At 46.4% G+C, this 20,991-nt stretch overlaps 1 long non-coding RNA gene across 1 annotated transcript; it reads left to right on the forward strand.

Moving 5' to 3' along the window:
• The first annotated feature begins 6,696 nt into the window (after positions 1-6,696).
• LOC122172011 lies at positions 6,697-19,095 on the forward strand. Its single transcript, XR_006172150.1, has 3 exons — positions 6,697-6,799; positions 9,900-10,051; positions 18,656-19,095. It is a non-coding gene; the product is annotated as an uncharacterized LOC122172011 (long non-coding RNA).
• Positions 19,096-20,991: the final 1,896 nt, after the last annotated feature.

The raw sequence follows: 20,991 nt of genomic DNA on the forward strand, positions 1-20,991 counted from the left end.
ACTCTTCTGCAAGCAGTCCTCGTTGGGGTCAAGACCGAGTAAGGAAATCCTTAAGCCAAATTCCTTCTGAATTGGAAAATTTAAACAAGTTGAGGAAAAAAGAGTAAGACAATGGAAAGTGGAATCCAGCCTTATTTATAACAGATGCTATTAACACATGCTTAGTTTTATAGCCTGTCTTGGCACCATTTTGCCTCTTTCTTGTGAAATAACTTCAGTGTAAAATATTCATTGCCAGTCCCAAGCAAAAAGTCCTAAATAAAATGAGTTGATAGACTCAGCATGGTTCATTAAAAATGCATTAAATGCAAGTTACAGATTAAGAACTGATTTATTAAGGATAAGAGTTCTCTCTAACTCCTTAATTAGTCTTGGGTGTGCAGGTAGGGAGGACAACTTTGGTTAGCACTCGTGTGCTGTGTCTTTCTGTGCATAGATGGCACCTCTGCAGTGGAATTAATACAGTTCTGATGTGAATGCACAAAACCAGAAAGCTCTGTATAGACTCCAACCTGAAGCCAGGAGTAGCTATTTCTAGATATGTGTTTATCTAGAAACAAGAAGAGTCTTCTCAGTGGCAGGAGGTGGCTCATGCTGCAGTCCTAAAGCAGCAGAATTTCTGTGGCCACAGATTCTGCTTCAACCAAGTGAGGTATGTTCCTCGCCTTTCTTGGTTCAGAAGCAGATTTTTAGCACAGAATGTCAAATCAGATAATTTATGAAGTAAAAATTGCAAAATGAGACAGTCTTTCTCACTGCTCATTACTCACTTTTTCTGATACATTCCACTCGTGTAACTAGATTGTACTTCTGTTCACAGGGGGGGTTTCCCTTCCAGCTTATCTTTTTAGATATTCAGGAGATAATTAAAATTCAAAATGTTAACGGTGCTACTTATTTTTAGAACCCGACATAAATATGGGCAGACAAAGATTTGAAAATAAATTAATAGACCAGAGTGCTCTCAACCACTGTGGTAAGAACGTTGGTAGACACCTGTTGTAACCCTCCTTTGTGCAGTCTGCATAGGGAAGAAAATCTCCCTCCATGTCTCGTGGGACATTCCCACCTGCCAGTGCTGGGAGCAGCAGAGGGTGATACCTTGGTGCAGCATGCGAGACGCTTCTCTGCCTTAACTCAGACACTACCAAACCCCAGTGAAATGTTCTGTCATCTCACAGTGGCAGGAATCTGTTTTGAAGCTTAAAAAGTCAGCAGCATGCTTGAGCTGAAGTTGGTTAAATGCGTGAGCAAGATGCCCACTGTAAGCACATTTTACCGTTCTGTTATGCAGCCGCATGCCAGGTTGTCTTTTTTGAGCAGTTATTCAAACTTCATGTCAAAAGGGGAAGGTGATTTCTAGCTCATGTATTTGGTGTTTGCTTTACAAACCCAGGTGGTTCGTGGATTAGTTGGTAAGTAAAATACTGTTTTCTGAGGGTCCCACGTAAGTGCACATTGAACCTCTTCATTCTCAGTAAACTCCACTACTTCAGGACTCTTTGTGCCAGTGCAGTACATCGTCTGTGTGTGTTTTTAGCCTCCTCCACATGCTACGTAGACCCCTGTGAATTGTGGTAATCCTTTTTATAGCACACCACAACTCATCTGTTTACTTTTACAGTGCCCCCATCCCATAATTTTATATTACCAGCTTCACAGGCAGGCGGATTGATTTTTGTGCCTAAGATGGGGTGTAGGCAAAAAACAACAGTCAAAGAGCAGGAGTGCAACACTGAATCTCATCGCTTGTGCCAGCTATGCCTAACCATAGTAATCACGGACTGCTTACCAACAAGTTGCAGCATTTCTGTATGCCTGTCATCTACATTCATCTTTATTGTGCCTTATGTTAAAACATAATTCCAGTCCCAGAGCTGAACTCCTCATGTGCCTCCTACAGCCATGGTTTAAGCTGAAAGATGACAAGATTTCTTTGGTCAGAAAGAAGGAGCAAAGTGGTGTTTGGTAGCTTAGCATTAGGAGCGGGGATGAGGGAGGCCTATGTATCAGGTTTGAAGACTGCTGAAGTCTTGTAGCTGAGAACCAAAGATGAACTCCTGACTTTTCCTAACAGCTTCTGTAGGTGCCTCTTTGTTCAGCTTTTGTGCTCCCACACACTTTGTTAAGGTGTTTGTCTGAAGGTGTTATAAGTGGATTCTTATACGGGGTTGAGATGTTTTGCCAAGTTGCCCATGATACTCCACTCCAGCACAGCTCAACGGGGTCTGAGACTGTCCCACTGCCATCCTGGCCCAGCCATCCACCCTCACCTTAAATTCATCACCCTCAGATGGTTGCAGGGAAGGAGGTTGCCAAAGCACAGAGGCTCACATAAGGAAGCAGTCTGGAAGCAGGGACATAGGGCTCCAGGACTGGATGGACCAAGAGCAGTCCTGCTGGAGGTGGGACAAAGTGCCCCATGGCTCATGGCATGGGATCGCCCTTAGTGCCTCGCCTGTGGCCACACGCATCAATGCCAGAGCAGAGGCAGAAACTTGGATCCAGTAGTCCAGGGGCTGAGATGTGGCTTTGGAAAAGGCAGTCTTGTTTTAACTCAGCTTGTGATTTCAGGGCACATTCAAGAAGCGGTTTGCAAATCCAGAGTGCCTTCTAACAGCACCCTGGGCCTTTGATCTCTGACTCTTACAGAGAACTTCAGAACCTGTGAAAGCTGAGAGAAACCACCCCTGCCACTACCTGGTGCTCACCAGCTTCACCAGCATTGCTGGCCCAGGAGGTACGTCACCACTGTGGGGCGGTGACTCGCCTCGACCCCGCAGTGAGTTGGGGTGGGATTGAAAAGTGCAAAGACCTCAGCTCTCCCCAGCAGATCTCACCCTCCAACGTTTCCTTCCAGCAGCGAAACATGTCAAGTTTTATCTGCGAGATGAATGTGAACGGACAAAAAGAACAACTTCTCATGAATGAAAAATGGTGCAGATTTGAAGAACTTTCTCGACAGTCCCAAGAGCAGTGCAGGGCTGAAGTAACTGAAGCAGCATCGTGGTTTGTCTCTTTGCAGCCTGAGGTCTGACTGACTGTCTCCTGCCGTGGATAGTAACTGATAAATATTCGCTGTTAAAAGCGGTTCAGCGTTCTTGGGGATCTTTCTTAGTCAGCCTGACCGCCTCAGGTTGAACAGCTCTCAGATTTTGGTTTACGCACGACAGCTTTGTTACAGAAATAAAGGACTGGTCAAAAGCACCTCCATACACGCCCATGTTTAAAGGAAAGTAAAACCAGTGCAGTGCTGGGGCCGTAATAATCAGACTTGTACACATTATGGTCAGCCCTGGTTGACCACGTGGTAGTAAACAGTCATCTGGAAATGGGTGTTTGAGGTTTGCAGGGAGGTGTTATCAGTACTTGTAATGTTACATTCTGCACAACAGAGCATTTTTCCCATCAGTTGGTCCAGGATGAAGTGTGTTTGCAAGATCTGTCTAGCTGCTTCACCAGTGTTGTTCATTTTTCTTTTTTGGTTGAGCTGATACAAGTATGAGTGAATCTCACTAAATGACTCCCCTTTGAAAGTGGCTGCTGGCCAATCTGCAGTCAAACATCCTTCCTGTTCTTTCATCGAGCTGCAGCGAGTGGGGAGGGGAGCAAAGCCGTGCAGGGCTGCTGGGGACTCATCTGAAGCAACATGCCATGCCACAGAACATTAGGATTTGGGGAGTGGTGCTGCAGGCAGTCATTTCCTTCTGGTCTTCATCTTGGTTTTTTGTTTTTTCCCTATTTCCCGTATCTGCATTTTGTTTGGGTTTTCAGCTACTAGATTCACCATGTTCTAATGAAACATGATTTCTGGTCTTTTGTCAGAGCTTTGGGGTTTGCTGGTCCTTTTGGGTTTTGCATTTCTTTTGTTTTCAGCTCAGTTTGTTTTGTTTGAATTTTTGTTGTGAAGAGGTTGTTTGTCTGTGATTTATTGGACTGGGGTGTTACTCAGGGAGGATTTTGCAGTGGCAGTGTCTTTTCCTTTTTTCAAATTGCTTCCCACCAGTATGTTATTTCAGTCTTAACTGAACATTTTCTCTCTGGCCAAAGAGAATGTGATTTATGTTATCTGCTCTGTGGCATAAGAAATTGTGCATTGTGATCCGTGGGATAGGACTGTGCAGTGGTAGCAGTGGTACAGCAATACTGGCAGGAGATGGGAGCAAACAGAAGCTGCGTCTCCTCAGACCTGTTTGCTGCTCACAAGAACCAACTTTTCACCTTAGGTTTGCCCCCCAAGGTGGAAACTCAAGGAAGGAGTGCTTAGGAGAGCACGGTGCCTCCCTGAGCATGAGGAGGAATAAGTGCTTCAACCTTATGCGATGAAGCCGTCATCCTGCATGCCTGGTGGGTTCAGGGAGGACAGTTTCACTACTGTGTCCCTGCAGTATTTAATGGCTGTGCAAACTTGCAAGATTTTTTCTTGTCCTATCCCAGGAGCCCTACAAACAAGAGAGAAGAAGCTGAGTTACCGAGTATTCAAATTTTCTGTTGAGATATTGCCACTGCCTTCATGGCAGTGAGTTTATAGGTTAATGTTAGAGAGTGAAGAGCTCAAATGCTGCTTATGCTATTTAGACTGTTATTCTCACTTGTTCAGAAAGCAGTAACTGCAGCTAGCAGTTTATCACATGCCTAGCAACACCTGTCTTGGGTAGTGTTGATGCTTGCTGTGAGAAGTCACTACCAGTGCATGGCCCAGGACCACTCTTCTCTAGGCATGGGGAAAGTGAATCTTCAGTGGCACTTTGTTTCTTTCTGTGCCCTCCAGCCAGCCCTGCCCTCCTGAAATGCACCCCAACCAAGGACCAGCAGAACATCCCTGCTGCTGCACTCGTAAGACCTCCAGCCCAAACGCACCAACACGGACGGCTGCCTGTCAGCCCGAGACAAGTTCAGAGATAAGCACAGGAGGTTCTCAATTTCATGGAAGCCAGCTCAGACTAAAAGGCAGCCCCTTCATTTCAAGAAACCTCATTTTTCATTTGTAAAACACTTTCATTCAGAAAAAAAAGTAAGAGAGGGGGGTTGGAAGGGAAGCAGAGTGCTACCTCTCCCCAACCGTAGCAAATACACCTGCACAGCCATTTCCATTCTCTGAAAAGAAGTTTTAAAACACATGTTTTAATGGGGCACCAGCAACTTCAGCAGTTGCCTGTTGCTTCCTAACTCCATTTGCGTGTAACGTTGTCAGATGACAACTGCTTGGGCTGAAATATTCCAGGTTGGAGTCTGCTCTGGTACATTCTTTCTGCCTGGAAATTTTAAGTGCTAATAACTTATCTGGAAGAAAATAAGCTCTTCTTTCCCCCATGCTTCAAGAAATTTGGTGACCTTTCTTTTCGTGCCCCCAGGCTTTGGAAAAAGGAATTGAAATATGACAGGTTTTTGGCTTGTGTGTCAGGAACATGCTGCTTGCCTGCAAAAAAAGCTGCATCCAATTTTTGCCAAGTTATAAGCCAGTGAAGAGAAAATCATCTTATGATTACTCACTAAAGCACTAAAGATTAAAAAAAAATGCTCCAGAAATTCTTTTTTTCTCATCTCACAGCTCCTCGTGAGGTTCTCACAGGTCTGCACCCAAGCAAAAGTGAAATCTTATGAGAAATGGTTCCCTAGTCCCCCACCAACTGCCTGGGGCTAGAGGTGGAAGGGTGGAAGGGTGTGAGATTGGCCTCAAGGGAGTCTAAAACAAATGGCAGAGAGAAACAAAGGCATGGGAGAAGGGAGAGAGAACAAGACCCAAGAGGATCCAGCAGGCAACAAAAGACCAAGTGCCTGGAGCACTGGGGGGACTGTATGAGAATTCCTCATGAGGATGGCAACTTCAAGTACCTCTAGGAGCTTAAGCAGCAGGCTGCAGCCAAAAGGTCCGGCATACCGTCAGTGTATCTTGCTGCTTTAGTTAGCTGTCTTTCCATTTCTGCTATCTTGAGCTAAGGAAATAGCCTGCCAAAGTAAGGGTAATGCAAATCTCACATGGAGAACACTAATGTTGATTTAACTACATAGCCTTCATCATTTTCTCCTCTATAATATTGTATATGAAGTGCAAAAGAAAAAGTAAAAAAGCAAAAGACAAGAAAAATCAACCCAAAGCAAGAGATCTGAAACTTTTCTGATTAAAGAAACTTCCTACAAGAGTTCAAGAAGAGGCACTTTCAACAGCAGTCTTTGTAAATAAGTGGGCTTTGTCAACGATGAGTGGGTTTGTAAATGAAGGGATGACTGACAAGTTCAACACCTACCATGTCAAACAGAGCTACAAAGGAGGCCAGCACCTCTAAATCGTGGTATGTGAGGCCTTCCTAAAGCCTGTGATCTGTGCCAAAACTGCCCCTTACCTCTGTTTTTCTTTTCTAGGTTCACTGAGACACATTTTGTGGGCTTCGGTTGCATTACAGAATCACAGAATGGCCAGGGTAGGAAGGGACCTCAAAGATCATGAATCTCCAACCCTCTGCCACATGCAGGGCCACCAACCTCCACGTTTAATTCCAGACCAGGCTGCACAGGGCCCCATCCAACCTGGCCTTGAACACCTCCAAGGACGAGGCATCCACAAGCTCTCTGGGCAGCCTGTTCCAGTACCTCACCACTCTCTGGGTAAAGAATTTCCCCCTGATGTCCGACCTAAATCTCCCCTCCCTCAACTTAAAACCATTTCCCCTTGTCCTGCACTCTTCAACAGTTCTTGTCTCCTTTTGCACCCACTGAAGCATTTCCCACTGGCAAGAACTGGTGGCTAATCACTTCAGGCGCAAACTTTGCACAGAATTATGGGATTTCCTCCTTTAAGGTAATGAACACAATTGCTCATAAAAATCTGTTGTTGGTGTTTTTGAATTCTTGGTTTTGATTTAGGTGATAGGTACATTTTCATCATCACCACCGCAATCCTGGTCCCACCTCCAAAAATTGGTGCAGGAGCTTTTCCCTTATGGCTCTGAAAGGAAATGGGATCTCTCTTTAATCCCCAGCTTAGCTGTTACTTCTCTCCTGTGATCACTAGTGAATTGCTCCGCTCATTCAGAATCAACCCTGGGACTGTGCCTGCCTTCCACTGCTGCCACACAGCCTATCAGGGCCACCCCACCATTAGGCCAGCCAGGACCTTGAAGCCCTAGGGAAGGGTGTAAGCAAGTTCATCCAACCCTATGTGGTGTTAAGAATTCACCTGACAACTGCAAAGAGGTCACAAGGCCCCCCAGCCCTATCTGCAACTGCATGCATGCCTGCTGCCTCTTTTCTCAGCTCCCCATGGGCATGGAGAAGCAGACAGTACTCTATCAAGGACAACAGTTCTTGGGCAAAGGCAGTGTCTGTGACTGTAGGCTCACCAGCAGGAGACATGGGGCCTTCCCTTGGCTTTGTTCCTGTGGCCAGGAAGCCACAGGGCTGTTTACAGCATCCCTGAGTGCCCATGGGAGATGCAGGTCAAGCACATAAGGCTGCAAAAAGTGCCATTCCCAACACTGCTAGGTGTTTAACTCCATTCGAAAATGCCATTCACGTTTTGAGTTGCTTTTTTTCATTTTTATCAAAACCTAGATCTTTTTGTTATCAGCCCTCTCTCTGTGTGTCTCTTAAAGGTGGTGGTAGAGAAGGGATCTGATTAGTTCGACTTCCATTCTCCTGCCACTTGCCTCATCGATGCAGACAGGAAGCATCTGAGGACAAGAAATGTCCCCTATTACATGCTTCTGTTCTGGGTAACCTCATTTTGGTTTGGTGTCTAGACAGTAATGCAGAGGAGAGCATTAATGAAAATGAAGCGCCGAATTTTAGAAGGTTCTGCTTGACAGCCTCACCGCTGCCCTCACCAAAGATGAAGCCAAGTCTTTGGGTTTTTAGGGGGTTGGCATTTGCTGGAGCTTAGGAGGGATTTGTTCTTTTTTCCTTTGGGCTCCAACAAGCGAATGACCTGATTTGTGTGTGTACTCATCACGAGCTGGTTTAGTTAAACAAAGTAGGAAGCAGCAGAAAGAGACGTGCTGATTATTTTTTTTCAGAAGTTGCTTGGTACTGCTGGAAAAAGAAAAATAGGTCACTTCAGGTGACCAGTATGGAAAGAGATCCCTCACATTCAGATTCCCTAATGCCGAGCCTAAGTAGCGTCCCAGAAGAGCATTTGCTTTTTATCCATCTCCACTTTTAACCGTATGGGCCAAAGGTTTATGTTCATGTGACTTTCCTACATAGATAATTCAAGCTGCTCAAGTGATCTCTGTTCTGAACTTTATGAATCTTTGTTTATGTTGCCATGGCTTTGTAAAGATGCCAAGAGAGAATGAGACTGGCCTCCTGGTAATGTTTGTTGTGAATCACTGTCGTATGCAGAGACTGATTCATCAGTTTGGGAATCTTCGAAGTAAGTGCACCTCCAATTTGCATCACCGTGAGGCATATGGAGGAAAGGGTGCTGGGAACACTGTGGTTCCTTGAGACGTTTTGTTGATGGCTGTAGAGATCTTCGAAGTTGTAGACATAGTGAAAGCAAGCCTGCTGCTGCCTCCAGAGCCAAGGTGCCTACACTGAAAGTTGAAGCACCACTGCTCTCTTTCCCTCTCTTTGAGTATAGTTTTTAGGCTTGAGGTAGTATTGCGTAGCTCTTCACTACAGGAAAATACGACTCTTCATTTTGCAGGCTGGTGATACAAAATAAAAAAAAGAAAACCAACAAAACAGGAAGGAAAACATTAATGAAAGCTCTAATGCTCCTTGGGGAATATGAGGAGACACAGGTTACATTGAAGATAACAAAAAAAAAAAAAAAAAAAAGAAATAAAAACAAAAACATCACCACCAACAATAAAAAGCAGCAGCAGTACCAAGAGTTGGATGGGTGAATGCTGCTCTTCAGAGCAGTCCCTGCAATGGGGACTCCCCAGCCATGAGGTCCCCAGCTCTTGCGGCAGCTCAGCAGCTCCCTCCCCTCCACCACTTCTGCACTGCGATTCATATGGTGACTGCTGCAGTAAAATCAGGAGCAATGAGGACTATATATAAAAGGGCTGGAGTAAAGGCAAGCGGCACCTCGATTCTACTTCTGAGTAAGCCTTTTGTTTTTAGCAAAATAGGCACACCATTGCTGCTCCAGCCAGCCACAGGCTCAGCTTTCCCTGTGGATGCTGGCAAGGAGCAGCAGATCTGAGCCTCAGAACTGCAGAGGAGAGGAGTTCCACCTCCTCATGCTGGTGGCCAACCTTGGCTGGTGGCCTTCCTCTGGAGACAGAGGCATCCCCCTGCTCTGCTGGTCTGCCTATACAGATGGGTGGCTGGTGAGGCTGAGCTGGGCCGGAGCCGGAGGCAGTGGTGCTGGTACAGAGCAGCGGCCACTGCCTGCAAGTGGGCTACTCTTCCATTTGTTGCTTTTTTAATTATTTTAATTTGTATTTATTTGTTTCTCAGAGGTTTTTTTCAACAGAAAAACTTTGAAGAAATGTTGCTTTTCTCCCCTCTCGCTGAATAAAGTAAAAAATAAAATAGGAAGCCCAAATCCCAAATGTCAGAAAGCTCTCCGCTTCTTCTGCAAAACAGAATTCTTATTGTCCGGCAGCCCCGACTTATTGACAGGCAGAAGCAAAGCAGGCAGACCTGTGACGGCAGTGGGGGAAAAAAGAAAAAAGAAAAAAGAAAAAAGAAAAAAAAAAAGAAAACTAGAAAGAAGACAAACACCCTCCTACACTGGATGCAGCTAAATTCCCAAGAACGATGCTGCTGCCATGAGTGGGGCTTGGGCCCTGGGTACCTGAGGTGGTAGGGAGCTGCCCTGCCGTGCCCCACAGCCAGCCCATCAGCTGGGAGCAGCCCAAATTCCCCACATCACTCAGAAATAAGGGAATAAGTAAAAGTTCCAGTTCCAGCATCTAATAGGGTGTTCCTGGTTTTGTTTCCAGCTGTTGAGGCCTACTTGGTGTTTCCTGCCCCAAGGTGGTTGTGCAGTGCAGGGGAGAGAAGAGGCTTTTCAAACAGCTGGGACCAGTTAAGCAGATGGCAGGTGTGTGCACAGAGGAAGATGCCATTACACGCTGCTGGGCTACGCTGTCTGGTGAGTACCTGACTCACTCTGGAGCTGCTCCAGCCCTATGGCCCATGGCTGTGACGTGGGCCTGCCATCACTGTGCTCCTGGAGCACACTAGCCTTGCCACCTGTGTGGCACGCCATGAGCCCTGCTGTGGCACAGGGACAGTAGGCATTAGCAGAGGGGTGCCCAGGCAGCCGGCCCATCTCCTGCACCCCACAGCATTTTCTATCTCACCCTCAGCCTGAGCCTCTGCGGCATAGTGCTGCCTGTGCGTGGCGGCAGCCAGACGCTCGGCATCGTTCCCATGGCAGACCCTTTTCTTTTCTTGTAAGAGAACTGATTCAAGTAATTTCTGACTCTATATTCCCACCTTTGCTTGACAAACAGAGCAGGGAAATGCCATTAACACGCAAGCGTTCCTCAAACCACCTTGTTTTTGCTAGTCGTGCAATGCCAGTCACAGTGGAAACACCACTTCCTCCCACATGCTGTCAGTACCTAGACTGTAGTTATTCGCTTTTAATTGAATTAGCCAGCCCAACGCTTTTCTGTTATCCTATACAAAGCCACTACGTTCTGCAAACACCTTGCCGAAGTGACTGAATCAGACAGTGAGATAATTCTTTCCACCACATAACTCACTTTGGTTAGAAATTGGCCAGCAAAACATGGGCAGCTTTGCTCACGAGCTGTGAGGTTCACGGGATGTCCTTTGCAGTTAAGTAACATCGCAGACCTGCTCCCGTTTGACCAAAGCCATCTCTTTTTTTTTAAACTTCACTGTCACAGGGAGTGAAATCTCAGCCCACTAAGTCAGAATTTCAAGCTCCCGTGCCCTGCTCTGCTCAGTCTTCACAAGCATCACACGAACACCTCCATTTCCACCAAAATAGTACTGCTGCTGTTGCTGTTGTTGTTAACGTGATTGAGTGCAGCTCGGAATAGTCCTTAGACAGAAAAGAATACCTTTGCTTTAACAAGGAGGGATAAATAGCACTTGCACTTTCTGTGCTTGCTTTGAACACTCAGCTGCTCCCAGTGCATTTAAAAGCAGGTCTGGGTACATTCTGGGAGAAGACAGACACAGGATTGCTTCAGGAGTTGTTGGGTGGCTTTGGACAGCCTCTGGTCATGGGTTTACTCAAGCTGACACTGACTTTCCATCTGCCCCTTAGCGAACTTCACCAAATGTTTCCCCATTAACAGAACAGACTGTGACCTTCTTCTCTATCTCTCTTGCTCAACCCATTCTTATACAAGACCCAAAATAGAGGAGCTGCGAGCCTGGAAATGCATTATATGCACTGCAGTCCCATACGTGCTGGTACACATCCTTGATCCTGTACAGCTCATAGTGATGCCTTCTACTAGGAGCAGTGCCATGGCATTGCCAGTCCAGTGGGCTGACACTTCCCAAGGAGGAAATAAATGTTGACTTCTGATGGAAGCTGGCACCCATAATAAATTTAATGGTTAATTAGACTGAGTTGTACTTAAAATCAGCCTACCTGAACCATGAAACACTTTGATGCCTTGCTGAGAGCAGGAGTTGCTGTCTTTACTACAGAAATAATGGTGTAATGCATCAGTGGCTGAAGAGCAACATACGTTATCTACCTGGACTTCAGTAAGGTCTTTGACACAGTCCCTGTAACATTCTTCTCTGGATTTGATGGGTGGACAGTTCAGTGGATGAGTAACTGATTACACAACTGTACCCAGAGAGTGGTGATCAATGACTCAATGTCAGGATTGAGATCAGAAACAGATGATGTCCCTCAGGGATCAGTACTGGGGCTGACTGCCTTTTAATATCTGCATCAGTGATATCAACAGTGGGATCAAGTGCACCCTCAGCAAGTTTGCAGATGACAAGAAGCTGTGCGGTGCAGTCAACACACCTGAGGGACAGGATGCCATCCAGAGGGACCCAGGTAGGCTTGAGCAGTGCGCCCAGGAAGCCTCACGAGGTTCAACAAGGCAAGTCTTGCACCTGGGTTTTGGCAATACCCACTACAACCTGGGGAAAGCCATGCTGAAAAGCACTTGGGGGTCCTGGTGGACGGAAAGCCAGATATGAGCCAGCAATGTGCCCTCACAGCCCAGAAAGCCAACCATATATTGGGCTGCATCAAGAGAGGTGTGGCCAGCAGGTCAAGGGAGGTTGATCCTGCCCCTCTGCTCTGCATTAATGAGGCCTCATCTGGAGTACTGTGTCTAGATGTGGTATCCTCAGTACAGGAAAGACGTGGACCTGTTGGAGACCATCCAGAGAAAAGCCTTGAAAATGACCCAAGGGATGGAACATCTGCCCTACGAGGACAAGCTGAGAGCTGGGGTTCTTCAACCTGGAGAACAGAAGGCTCTGATAGTGGCCCTTCAGTACATAAAGTGGAGCTGTAAGAAAGAAGGGGACATACTCTTTAGTGGGATCTGTTGTGATAAGAGTAGGGGAAATTGTTTCCAACTAAAAGAAGAGAGATTTAGACTTTGTATACTGAAGATGTTTTTTACAGTAAGGTTGCCCAGAGAGGTGGTGGAAGCCCTGGAGAAACTCAAGGTCAGGCTGAACGAGAGTCTGAGCAACCCAGTCTTGCTGTAGGTGTCTCTGTTCATTGCAGAGGAGTTGGACTAGACAGACTTTAAGGGTCCCCTCCAGTTCTAAGTATTTTATTATCATTTAACTTCTCTCCCCAAATACAGAGCTTCAGAGAACTGGGCAGGAACACGTGAGTAGCTGTGGGGAGATGCTTACATGAAGCCAAGGAAACTTTGCTTGACTTTTTTGAGGAACTGAGGAATTATTCAGTGTCCCACTTTCACTAAGGCTTCACCACATCAGGACCACTTGTTAACTTTTACTCCTCTCAAAAACATTCTTCAGTATACACACTGCTCCTTATCTGATCTCTGGGCTCTCAGTTCCTTCTCTATGACCACCTTCTCTCCCTCGGCATCATCTTCTTGTCCCTCAGCATGGCCTTGCTTTGACCTCGGCTGCATCACCGGTTGTGGCTCCTCTGTATTTTTCAGCATAGAGGCACACAGCTAAACTCCTTCAGCAGCTTAGTGTCTCCTGCTGTTCTCTGCCTCTTGAGCTTGGCCTATTCTGGGAAGCTCTATCCCAGTTCAAAATTTGTTTTTTTCCCATTCTCCCTATATGACTGAAAGCCTTCTTTTAAGATCCTCTGAGAACATTTTTCTCCATCTCCTGAAGACCTCATCTCACAGCACCGAATCTCAAAATACAAACAGCTCCTAATTTCTGAACATCACCATCCTATTCCTCTTTCCTGTCCTCCTTTCCTCCTCTTCAACAGAGGAGGCATCACCCTCCTCAGTGGAACAGTGCCTTCATCACCCCTCATTGTAGTTCTTCATTTGACCCCTTTCTGCAAGCTCTACCAGAATCCAGGCACAACTCCAAAACCTCCACCTCCAGTCGGCCACTGCACAGCCTCCTTCCCCACACCCAAGGCCCACCCTTTGGGATCCTCTCACTCCTTTGTCCTCTCCTCCACCCACCAAAGTGGCCTCCAGGCTTGCTCCTGGCCTATGGCTGCCCCCTCTCCTCTCACATCCCTTTCCTACCCTCATTGTTGGGCAGTTGCTTCTCTTCTCCCACCCCACAGGCAGCTTTCCCCCACTACATGCAGCAGCTAACACCTACTCTCCTCTTTTTCCAGCCATTTTTAGCTTTCCTCTTCCTTTTTTTGGTGGGGGAAGAGGGGGAGAGTGATGACTTTATGCATTGATTATTTTTTTTTTATGCCTTTCCCCATGTCTGTATGTGCAGCCTTAATTCTGAGAAATCGCTGACTTCTCGTCCCGGCCAAAACCCACTTCTCACTCCAGAACTGCTCTCCCCTCATGAGAGGCAGGGCAAATGTACAACTGCAGCATGCACAGAATGGCCCTGGTAACCCTCCATGACACCTGACAGATGCATTGTGCTCCAGCAGCTCTCCTCATCACCACTTGCTCTCCATCTCCATACATCCCCTTGGCTCCGCCCCTGTACCATAAAGACCAATGCTGATTGTCCCTGCATCCTGCCAGACATTTATTTCCTTCCTTGTTTTTATTGCCAGGCTAGGGCCACATCCATATCTTCTGGAGATCTCCAAGTGTAGAGACACCACCATCTCTCCAGGAAACATATGCAGGTCACCTGCACAGCAAAATAGTGAAAACAGTTGTGGATCCAGAGTTACTAACTTTGGGGAGCATCAAATCCTGCAGTTTGGTCTCCATGGTTTAATAGAGTTCAAAAATAGACACTCATTCTTGGCTGGAGTCTAAAACACTGAGTACCCAACACATCTGGAGAGTCTGCAGCAGGCTTCCACTCCCACATGCCCTCTTAATCTTTCTGTCTCCTCTCCCAGCACAGTTTTCTCATAAAACTTCTAGAACTTCATCACCACTGTTTCCTTCAGACATGTGGGCCAACTGCATAAAATGTCATTTCAGAGGGGTAAGGGTAGCTACCCACCCACAAACACATGCGCTGTGTGCAAAACCCTAAATTTACATTTTTTCTATGATTTTTTCTTAAATTATTTTGACTTTCATGCTAAAAACCAAGCTAAGCTAAGCACGCGTGGCCAAGTATCTGCAGCGAGCAGGCTGTGCAATGGCAAGCAACATAGCAGATGCACCTTGAACTTCAAAAAAACAAGTCCTTTCGCCCCAACTTCCTGCACAAATCCTCTTCACAGCCCCTTGTGAAATCTTCTGCTACCTCCCTAAAATGAGCTCGGGGTTTCCAGAAGGGTATGGATCCTGAGATGTTCAGAGCAGGGGCTCATTTAGCTTTTCTGTGCCCCACAGCACGCATCCAGACAGCTGCAGGTAGGCATGCATGCCACAGCTTCAGCCCCAAGGCAGCCACCAGGGGTGTGGGAGCCGTGGGTCTGATTCATGGCTGTGTCACCTCTGCAGAGGATCATGAAGGTTAGGCAGGTTCCCCTGGCAGGAACCAACCAACCAAAGCCTCGAGCTGATCTCAAACTTCCTTTTTGTGGTCTATGTTGCCTCGATTTATTCATTTCCTTGTAATTTACAGATAGCCATCAATGCTTGCTATATTTAAACGGTGCCTGTATCTGCGGGGATTGTAGGTAAGCCATTTTATTCACACAGCAATGGTTTTAAAGGAAAGTGAGACTTCAGAGTCACCCTTCAGTCTGGTGCTGTCTCGTGCACGGGTGACACACATCTGGTCCATGGGACGTTGTGGGCCACCAGGTAAATCCCCTTCTAGGTCTCACGCCACGGGGTTGCTCTGCTCCTCCACTTCCTGCTTCCCCTCCACCAGGAACTGTCCCAGCTCTCTGCCTTCCATCACCCAGCAGTGGCTGTGCCAAGATGGTGAAAGCCCAGTAGCACAAAGAAGCTGTGATGAGCAGGAGCACATCATTCCTACATCACCCCCACAATGGGGAAAAAAAAAAAAAATGCAAAGGGTTTCATTTAAAAAGGAAAACAAAAAAAGAAATTTGCTCTATTCCCATGCAAGCATCTCTCATTTGTTTCACGGATTTCTTCTGGGAAGTCCATGTTATTTCCTCGTTAGCTCAAACCTGGCAAAAGCTACCATGACCAGCTTAATCTTCATGATGGAAACCAACATTAAAAATCACGCAGCAGTTTCTCTTCTGGACAGAGAGTCTTCAACTATTTGGGGAGAAGAATAGATAGGGGAAAAGGATGGCGTGATTTCTTCAGACCTGGTCTGGGTTTTTCAGCCGTTTTGTGAAAACCCCTTGCTCTAAACAGCTCTGACCTTTCCTATTTCTTGGAGACTGACTGACGTCTCTACAGTAGATATATGGTGATGTCACTCACCCTGTTTTTGAAGTCTTCCTCTCTCACTACTCCTCGCATGGGTTTTTCTGTGGGAGGGAACAGTCATGAAGAGGGCTGAACCTCTCAATCATGTGTGAAAAGAGGAAATGAAAATGAGTTTTTGGAGTTGTAGCTAGACTTCACCCATAACTCTGGTTTCTGAAGATATAAAAATCTTGAATTCCAGGAGAAATTTGAAAGGGATACCTACCAAAAATACAGGTCATCGAGCTCAAAAATGATTTTATCTGAATCAAGACACTCTAGGCTAGAAGCTGGAAATTCTCAGCCTTCACTTTTACAAGAGTCTTATGGCTTTAAGAGGAGCGTGAGAAGCAATTCAATTGCCTTTTTGAGAAAAAAAAAAAATAATATGCATGTGATGGCTGAGGCTGAATTAAGCTGCACACCAGCTTCCTATGGGAAAGCCTAGCATGAATGATTGCCATGATTACATTTTGCTCAGCGTTTCCTGGTTTCTAGGGTAAGAATCATAACTGGCAGAACTCAAGGACACCCTTTCTCATTATTATATTGTTGCCCAAAGCCTAACCTTCAAAGGCAATGATCATCATGCTTGACACTATGCAAATGGTAAAAAGCCTTCCCTGCCTTTATATTGTAGCGTTAACACAGACAAAGACTGAGAGAAAACCCACGAGGGACAGAAGCATTAACTAGACCCACAACAAGGTATTTAGCCATCATTACGTGTTGGCTGCAAATCTCAGTAAAGAAGAAAATTTCTTGATGAACATGTGCCAAAACTCATACCTATAGCAAATCAGGAGGAGAGGATGCAGGACTACATGAGGTAGACAGTCCCCAGATAGATAAGTAGGACTTACACATGAACAAAGGCTAATGCATTTTGGAGACAAAAAAAGTTCAAGCACTTTCAAATTGAACTTAGAACTTAAAAGTATCTTACTTCTGTCTGGGCTCTGATGGCATTCCCAGCTCAGAAGAGCCATTAGGACACAGAGTATGCAACCTGGAGAACTGAGAAAGTCAGGGCATCCCTCTAACTGCCAAATTCAGATTCAAACATCTTTTCTTGAAGAAAGTCCGAAAGTCAGAAAGTAAGGCAGACAACACAGTGAGGATGTGATGAAATGAGTTTGACACACATGTAGATACACATATTGCACTAATACAGCATAGAGGGCTTAGCAAGTGCATTTCTGCTGCTGAGGTGCAAGAACCTGCTCTAAACTCCTCACCAAGCAGATACGCACACTCACAGAGCACATCTTCTGAAGGAGCTGGCTGAGGTGGTTGCCGAGCCTCCCTCCATCATTTTTGAAAAGTCGTGGCTGTCAGGTGAGGTCCTGGATGACTTCAGGAAGGGTCACGTCACTCCCGTTTACAAGAAAGGGAGCAAGGAGGACCCTGGGAACTACAGGCCGGTGAGTGTCACCTCTGTGCCTGGGAAGATCATGGCACAGATCATCCTGGATGACATGCTGGACCACATGAGGGACAGGCGTGTCATCTGTGACAGCCAGCACGGCTTCATCAGGGGAAGGTCATGCTTGACCAATCCGGTGGCCTTCTATGATGGAGTGACGGCATCGGTGGATAAGGGAAAGGCGACCGATGTCATTTACCTGGACCTGAGCAAGGCCTTTGACATGGTCCCCCACCACATCCTCATCACCAAATTGGAGGGATGTGGATTTGATGGGTGGACCACTCGATGGATAAGAAACTGGTTGAAAGGCTGCAGACAGAGGGTGGTCATCAATGGCTCCATGTCCAGGGGGAGGCCGGTAATGAGTGGTGTCCCCCAGGGCTCTGTCTTGGGACCAGTGCTCTTCAACATCTTTATCGATGACATCGATGTAGGAATCAAGTGCACCCTCAGCAAGTTTGCTGATGACACCAAGCTGAGCGGTGCAGTCGACACGGTTGAAGGAAGGGCTGCCATGCAGAGGGACCTCGAGAGGCTAGAAAGGTGGGCCCAGGTGAACCTGATGAGGTTCAACACAGCAAAGTGCTAAGTTTTGCACTTGGGCCGGAGGAATCCCAGGCATCCGTACAGGCTGGATGGAGCGGTCCTTGAAAGCAGCCCTGTGGAGAAGAACCTGGGGGTCCAGATAGATGAAAAACTTAATATGAGCCAACAGTGTGCTCTTGCAGCTCGGAGGGCAAATGGTATCCTGGGGTCCATCAAAAGAGGGGTGGCCAGCAGGGACAGGGAGGTGATTGGCCCCCTCTACTCTGCTCTTGTGAGGCCCCATCTGGAACATTGCGTCCAAGTGTGGAGCACGCAGTACAAAAAAGACAGGGAACTGTTGGAGAGGGTCCAGAGGAGGGCCACTAGGATGACCAGGGGATTGGAGCACCTCCCCTATGAGGACAGGCTGAGGGAGCTGGGCTTGTTCAGCCTAGAGAAAAGAAGGCTGCGGGGTAACCTCATTGCAGCCTATCAATACCTACAGGGAGCCTACAGAGGGAAGGGGAATCAATTCTTTGAAAGGGTTGATATGTGTACGACAAGGGGAAATGGTTTTAAGTTGAGGGAGGGAAGATTTAGGTCGGACATCAGGGGGAAGTTCTTTACCCAGAGAGTGGTGAGGTACTGGAACAGGCTGCCCAGAGAGATTGTGGATGCCCCGTCCTTGGAGGTGTTCAAGGCCAGATTGGATGGGGCGCTGGGCAGCCTAATTTAGCATTAAACGTGGAGGTTGGTGGCCCTGCATGTGTCAGGGGGGTTGGAGATTCATGATCCTTGAGGTCCCTTCCAATCCTGGCCATTCTGTGATTCTTTCCAGGAGCCTCATTGATGCTGTCAGTTGTCATTTCTGCATGGCCAGGAAAACCATTAAAAGCAAGGGTGAACAGTCAAACCAGTGTGCCCACACATTTCTGGATTTCAGCCCATTCCAGAGCAAGAATGCAGAAGCCAATCTTGAAATCAGAACAGAGCAAACCCATGGGTCAAAGATGAAGCTACCTCCCAAGAATACGGTGAACAAACATTGTCTGTACTTTCTGCAGAAGTCGTCTACATCTGTTTTTCCTTTGCCTGAGACAGCATTTGTGTATAATGTCGGATCTGCTTTTTTGAGGGAGAAGGAAATGATATGCTGAGCCTGGAAGATAGATTTCAGAGAAGTGACCAGTGTGTGTCCTGGTCTCCATCAGTAGCACTGTCACTGCCAGCAGGCCTGCAGAGGCATGAGAGATGGTTGTGCTGTGCCAGCAGTGCAGAAAAAATAAACATGCATTTGCAAAATGAAGCCCTGCATTTCATTTCCATTGTTTTCCAGGGCAGAGATCTACGCACATTTAAGATCTAAGAGCTGAAAAAGAAATGAACAGGGCTCTACTCTTTCTTGACTTTTCCTTTTCATGAACCACCACCCCATATGTGGCCACTTGGGCACTGGCATTCAGGTAATAGCCCATCAGTGCAGATGATTCAAGTCCAAATTCAAGTCCAGAATCAAGGAACCCTGACCATTTTTAGTCCCTGACCATTTTTAGTCCCTGACTGAGCACAGATGATCACCCTACTCTCTTATTAACTCCCTAAGGAGCAAGTTCCCATCTTCCATAGCAAACCATATGATCCCATCCCCTGTGTTTGTCTATCTAGAACTCCATTGTAAGTGGCAGGCCAAGGAGCTGTTATTCTTGGACACCTCTGCCAGCTCCACCCTGTCTGTCATTCCAGCACACTCAAGCCTCAGAGCACTGTGCATTCCTCAGACAGTGGGTGTCCATAGCCAGCACTGCTATGATGAGTGGATGCAACCATCCCATGTGGGTTCAAAGCTACCTGACTATACGCTTGTTGGATGGTGAATAGCCTGCACACCAGCTACAATGCAATTGGCTCCAAGTCATAGGAATGTTTTGGCATCTTAGAGCCAACCAAACTCGTGTCCAAAGAGCAAACCCTTAAGACTTCTATGAAACAAAACAGCTCCTCATTTCTAAGCACTTCCAAGACCATTTGGTTCCAACCCCCCGCCACAGACACTATTAGATCACATCACCCAGAGCCTCATTCAGCCTGGACTGTTCCAGGAATGGGGATTCAGATTTAAAAACACCCTGACAACTTTTCACATCGTATCATCCAGATTCAGCTGAACACAATACATAGAACTGAATGGGAAAGGAGATACTACGATTGTTTCAAACTACCCACCCACTTTTTTAAGTGTCTGTCTCTCCCTCTGCCTCTCTACACGAATTCACAGACAATGATCTGACAGCATGCAAGAAAATGCTTCTTTTTCCTGAAAGCTCTCTCTGAAGGTGGTGTTTCCCCACCTCCACATTGCTGACAAATGCTGATGTAAACAGCACACATATGCCCGCCTGAAAGGCCACAGGGGTTTTCACGTGAATCCTGTGTTTTTTCCACAAACCCTGTTACACCCTATTTCAGCTTAAAATACATCATCTCCTCTTTCTGGTTAACCTACAATCCTGTTAAGGCTCACAGAGTTTACAGTAGCAAGCAAAACCACTTAGCAGAAGATAAGCACTTCAGTTGCAGAACTCTAGCACGAAACTCTTTCAAGAAACTGGTTGAGCAGTATTAAAACAAAAGAAACCAATACGGAGATAAATCGTGCACTGAAATCATTAAAAACACCAGCCATGCCTTTGGCGTTGACAGGAGTAAAGCATGTCATTTGTAACACCACTGAAATCATAACAGGAAGGAAGTAGACCTCAGAAACTATAAACAGAAGTTAACAGAAGTAGGAAGTACTTCAAATGTTTTCATGTAGCGACTGTAGAAAGATACTAAAAGGAGAAAATATTTTCAGGGTTTGTCTTGCTTGCTTTTTTTTTTTTTTTTCCACTTTACTTATCCATTAGTTATTTTGAACAGTAAAAGATTGTTCCAAAAGTCAAACACAACTCAAAAGTCCCCACGTGTAAAATAATCTGTGGTACAAATCAAGGGTTTGATCTCTCTTTCACTCTCACCCTCCCCTCCCTTAGCCTCTCTGCTTGCTTACAGTAAGTCCTTCACCTGGATCTGGCTGCACGAAAGCTAAGCAAGTTCTGTATGACCAGGAGTTAGATGGCTTTCTTCTCCATTCCTCAGTTGCTTCTTCAAGAAAAATAATCAAAAGCTCATTCC

Source organism: Centrocercus urophasianus, unplaced genomic scaffold (assembly GCF_019232065.1).
Source record: "Centrocercus urophasianus isolate 14NV4802_14NV808 unplaced genomic scaffold, USGS_Curo_1.0 seq_11, whole genome shotgun sequence".
In the NCBI taxonomy this organism is placed as follows: Eukaryota; Metazoa; Chordata; class Aves; order Galliformes; family Phasianidae; genus Centrocercus; species Centrocercus urophasianus.